The sequence below is a fragment of the Hibiscus syriacus genome, unplaced genomic scaffold (assembly GCF_006381635.1).
Source record: "Hibiscus syriacus cultivar Baekdansim isolate YM2019G1 unplaced genomic scaffold, ASM638163v2 tig00113096_pilon, whole genome shotgun sequence".
In the NCBI taxonomy this organism is placed as follows: domain Eukaryota; kingdom Viridiplantae; phylum Streptophyta; class Magnoliopsida; order Malvales; family Malvaceae; genus Hibiscus; species Hibiscus syriacus.
In genome coordinates, this window is record NW_024063440.1 from 1,541,562 (window position 1) to 1,547,561 (window position 6,000).

Below are 6,000 nucleotides of genomic sequence, written 5' to 3' on the forward strand. Positions count from 1 at the left end.
AAAATCCAAAGGTGGAGAAAGAGAAAATACCAACTAATCGTATGATGCAATCATTTCAATACAAATTAAAATTTTATTTATAGTTTTCTCGAATCGAACTGAGTTTATAAAATTTAAGTCAAGTGAAATTGTTTGAGTTTTGTTTAAATTTAATTATAATTATTTATAAAATTTATGGTATGGATTAATTTATAACTTGAATCCAATATATAGTTTATAGGTGCACACCTTAATTGTTAGCCCATCAGAATTAGGACTGAAGATTTTTCACCACATCATTGTCTAATTAAAATGCCTTGACAAGAATATCAGGATTCATGGGAGGATTTGATCCAAACACTACATTGGCAATTTTAATGACACCCTGATTCTGGCTGCTCAAACCAGCTAACGCAACAACATTGGTTTTCCCAGTATTGAACTGAAAGTAAACGAGACCAATGGGGAAAATAAAAACATCTAAAAATATCTCCAAGGTATAAGACCTTTGTATTGAGACGATTTTTGGGATTGGATATTACGAAGCCAGTGGAGAGTGTGCCCTCCACAATGAGTAGAAGTTCGGTGGTACGAGGGTAAGGGTGAGTGTTGTCGGGAATCACGATCTTTCCCGCTTCGTGAAGTTAAGATAAACACTTAGAGATTAAGGATAGTAACGAGAGCACAAGAGTATAATTCTCTAATTGGAGATTCTTCCACTATACAAAAGAATAGTAGGATTACAATGATTTGTTTACAAAATTTGACTCACACTTGGTGGCTCACTCAAGCTTGAGGATAAAGACTTCTCAAGCTATCTTTCTTCTCTCTCAAATAGACTCTCTAACTCTCTAGTTTCTCAAGCTTGGATTTTGGATGGTTAGGAATGAAGTCTCTCACCCCTATTTATAGCACTCTACCTCCATAATGAATGGTGGAGATTACTTACATCCAAAGGTGGAGATTAATTATCTAGAATGCTCCACACACTCTAGAAAGATCTACACTCTTCCACTCCCTTTCATATTCTTCCATACTCTTCCATAAGATTTCACACATCTCTAGAATATTCCAGAGGATTCCACAAGCTTCTAGAGAGTTCTACACTTCTCTAGAGTTTTTTGGAATGTTCTAGAAAATTATACACTTCTCGAGAAAGCTCTAGAATTTTCTAGAACCTCTCCAATTAAGGATAAATCCAACAAATCTCCCCCTCTCGACTTAATTGGGAGGTAGTAGCAAGCTGACACCTTGACAACAATCTTCAAACTTCTTTGTCAGTATTAACTTGGTCATCATATCTGACCAGTTCTCATATGTGTGAACCTTGTCAAGATGTATTTGCTTTTCTTCGAGAACTTCTCAGATCCAATGATATCTAGTGTCTATGTGCTTTGTGCGGGAATGAAATGTTGAATACTTTGCTAGATAAATTGCACTTTGATTGTCGCACTTTAAGACATACCTTTCTTGATCTATTCCCAGCTCCATCAACAAATTCTTCATCCACAACATCTCCTTGCAAGCTTCAGTAGTTGCAATGTACTCTTCCTCAATAGTGGACAATGCAACACACTTTTACGGCTTTTATTTCCACGAGACAACTACCCCTGTAAAAGTAGTTAGGTATCCCGATGTTGATTTTCTTGAATCAATATGACCAGCCAAGTCTGCATCTATGTATCCTTCCAACACATGTTTTGTTTTTCCAAAGCATAAACACCTTTTGGAAGTTCCTCATTGATATCGAATGATCAATTTTGTTGCAACCCAATATTCATTCACTGGGTATGCCAAGAAGCAACTCACGACTCCAACTGCATAGGCTATATTTGGTCTTGTGCATATCATTGCATACATGAGACTGCCTACTACAGACGAGTATGAAATTTTCTTCATTTCCTCCATTTCTTTCTCACTTGTGGACTCTACTTCGAACTTAGCTTGAAGTGTCCAACAAGTGGTGTGTTAACTGGCTTTGATTTGTGCATGTTGAATTTACCAACACCTTCTTAATGTATCTCTCTTGGGATAGCCATAACAATCTCTTTGATCTATCACGAGTTATTCGTATCCCAAGGATTTGTTTAGCCGGTCCCAAATCTTTCATGGAAAAACTCTTGCTTAGTTATTTATTTAAAGTATCTATCTTCATGCGATCTTGTTCAATAATTAACATATCGTCAACATATAGCAGGAGTATGAGAAAGTCGCCACTTGCATACCTTTTCGAGAAGACGCAATGATCGCTTTTCATCTTTTTAAAATCATGTTCTGCCATGAAAGAGTCGAACTTTTTGTACCATTGTCTTGGTGCTTGCTTAAGCCCGTATAGACTCTTAGTCAGACGACACACTAGATTTTCTTTGCCTAGAACTTTGAATCCCTCAGGCTGTTTAATGTAAATTTCTTCCTCTAGATCACTACGTAGGAACGTCGTCTTGACATCGAGCTATTTAATCTCCAAATCTTGCATGGCTACTAAGCCAAGGACCATTCGGATGGATGCCATCTTTACCACGGGAGAGAATATTTCTTCAAAGTCTATACCTTTTTCTTGTTCAAATCTTTTGACGACCAACTGAGCTTTATAACAAGGCTTTGAGCTGCTATCTTCGGTCTTGATCCAATACTCGTATTTATTCTTCAAGGCTCTTCTCCCTTTTTGTAGCTCCACAAATTTATAGGTATGATTCTCATGCAAGGATTGCATCTCTTCTTGCATGACTCTTATCCATTATTCTTTATGACTATCACTCATTACTTCGTTATAAGTTTGAGGCCCCCCCTCTTCAGTGAGCATAACGTACTCATCTGTATTATACCAAGTAGATGGTCTTCTATCTCTCGAGGATCATCTCGGCTCTGGTGCTATTGGAGAGCTCTGATACCACTGTTGGAAATCACGATCTTTCCCACTTTATGAAGTTAAGATAGACACTTAGAGATTAAGGATAGTAATGAGAGCACAAGAGTATAATTCTCCAAGTTGGAGATTCTTCCACTATATAAAAGAATAGTAGGATTACAAGGATTTGTTTACAAAATTTGACTCATACTTCGTGGCTCACTCAAGCTTGAGGATAAAGACTTCTCAAGCTATCTTTTTTCTCTCTCAAAGATGCTCTCTAACTCTCTAGTTTCTCTAGTTTCTCAAGCTTGGATTTCTTGGATTTTGGATGGTTAGGAATTAAGTCTCTTACTCCTATTTATACTGCTCCACCTCCACAATGAATGGTGGAGATTACTTACATTCAAGGGTGGAGATTAATTATCTAGAATGCTCCACACACTCTAGGAATATCTATACTCTTCCACTCTCTTCCATATTCTTCCATACTCTTCCATAAGGTTCTAAACATCTCTAGAATATTCCAGAGGATTCCACACTCTTCCACAAGCTTCTAGAGAGTTCTACACTTCTCTAGAGTTCTCCGGAATGTTCTAGAAAATTCTACACTTCTCCAGAAAGTTCTAAAATTTTCTAGAACCTCTCCAATTAAGGAGAGATCCAACAAGTGTGAGGGGGTTGAGGCCTCCATTTGGTGCATAGTCAAGTCGAACAAATGAGATGCCAAGAGTGTTGAGGCTCGGTATTTGGGCAACAATGGTTGGAGTCACAGTCGATCCCACTGGATTGGATGTGTTTCTGGGCATGTTGAGGCCTAAATAGTAGAAGTCTTCTGCTTTGGCAAGCTTGGGGGTCCTTGCAGAACTTGCCATTAACAAACATTGCAAAAATAAAGAGTTGAAAAGAAGATTGTTATTTCCATAATGGTACATTATGCCATGAAAATATTTGAGATTGTATTTGAAGCAGAAGAAGAGAAACATAGCAGCATCCTTGTAGTCATTGATGGCTACGCAGAAGTCCTGGAGAGGGCTAATTAATCTTACAATAGGATGCCGGCATATTTGATCTGATTATTTGTGGATTTAGGAATAGTTTATGAACCAACCGAGCTACTTAATTAAATAGTTAAAATGTGAAAGATACTGCCACTATGGGTTACGAATTGTTTTTCTGGAATGATTTAGTAATTACAAGTATTTGCTTTGAAAGATTCAAGACTTGTCTCTCCGGAACAGTTCAATCTAAGAGATAAACGTGCATGGGTGAGTTAAGCAAACAGAAGCTACAATATTATATTAAATATTGTGAAATCTTCACCATTCTCTAGATATATAGCAACACTGAACCTTTGAAAAAGAGGCTAATCAATTGAATGTTATTTTATTAGTTTTTTAAATATCAATAGAGTAGTTAAACAAGACATTTGCTGCGACCAGTTCCATTTCAAAATATGAATGGGAAGATTGAAATTGGACGAGGATCAGCACTTAGAGTGGTTAAAGAATAATTCCAGGAAATACTTCAAACTAAGTAGGACCAATGGTGAGTCAAGCCAGTGGTGGACAAATTCCAGGACTTAACACTCTTGGCATTTCTCTTGTTCGAATTGACTATGCACCTTACGGTGGCCTAACCCTCCTCACACTCACCCTCGTGCCACCGAAATTCTAGTTGTTGTGCAAGGCACCCTTTACGTCGGCGTTATTACATTCAACCCTGAGAAGCGTCTCTTCACCAAAGTCCTGTTCCCCGGAGATGTCTTTGTGTTCTCTGTTGGTCTCATTCACTTCCAGTTCAACATTGGGCACACCAATGCAGTTGCCTTTGCTGCTCTCAGTAGCCAAAACCCAGGTGTAATCATCATTGCAAATGCAGTGTACGGCTCACACCCTCCCATCAATCCCGAATTCCCGATCTTCTTTCCAAAGTCTTCCAGCTCGATAACAATATTGTTAAACAACTTCAGTCCCGTTTCTGGTGGGATAACAACTAGACGTCTAGACCAATATTTCTAAATTCCATTAAACTTGTACTGTTTGATTTGTTTCTCTCGTTGAATTTAGCATTTCATTTGTTGAAAAATAATTAAGAGGTCTGCATATCTAAACCTCTCTTAATGTTAATTGTTAATTTGTTCATTTCATGTTATTTGATTCATCATCCAAGTACTATAAGTAAAACAATAAAACCTAAACTCATTTAGGGAATCATGAAATATAGAATTTATGTCAAACAATTATTTAGATGATTAATATGCTTTGAATTCATATTTGATTTTTGTTAGAGAAAAAGAGTTTGATGGAAGCCCCTGAAACTAAAGAAAAAACTAATGCCTTCGATTAATCTGTTGATTGGAGGTATTCTAAAAGCTCGGATTAGGTGAATATAGTTATAACCGAGTCTTTAGTCTTTGTGATTCTGTATATATATTTCGGTTTTGATTATGTAGGTTGAGAAGTGTTTTTTTTTGGTAAATCATATACTTTGACTCAAATAATGAAATTGGACGGCAATATCCTTTCCGTAAGTTTCGGTAAATTATTTCGATAATTTGAGTATATTTGGTTTCCCTTCAATTGATGAATTTGATTATTGATATGTGATTATGGAGTTCGAACATGTGAATCAAAATAAATTAAGCATTATGCTCATACTTTGTGAATATATGATCTTTGTGAAGATATAATGACTTGTATGTGAAATTAGAGTTCGATGCATGAAATTGAACTAAATTATGTCCTCTTACTTTGTGATAATAATTCTTTGTAAAAATCTATCATGAATTGATTGTGATATAAGCTTTAATCTTTAATAAATTATATTTTAAATATTTTACTCGAGTCTCGAATACAATTGACATGTCACATAGTTCATAACGCTTTTGTACTGTAACACGTTGAAAACTGGTCTATAATTATTCTAAAGTCCAACCATTGAAAAAACATATTTTTGGGCATTAAATTATTAATGTGAGTCGTTTTGTGAATTTAGTAAAAAATTTAATTTGACTACCCTAGGACATTTCTCCTCTTGCTGACGCTTCACTTCCATCAAAGAAGGCACCTCATCCCCGCAGCACGTAGATTTGGAACCTTTAGAAGGATACTCCATAAATTTTGGTTCATGGACAATCGACGATGAAGCTGCCACAATACCCTCCGACAACG

At 36.5% G+C, this 6,000-nt stretch overlaps 2 pseudogenes; one reads left to right on the plus strand and one right to left on the minus strand.

Annotated features, from left to right (window-relative positions):
- Positions 1-4,826, plus strand: part of LOC120185290 — a 79,054-nt pseudogene extending 74,228 nt beyond the window's left edge.
- On the minus strand, positions 251-4,256 carry LOC120185276 (annotated as a pseudogene).
- Positions 4,827-6,000: the final 1,174 nt, after the last annotated feature.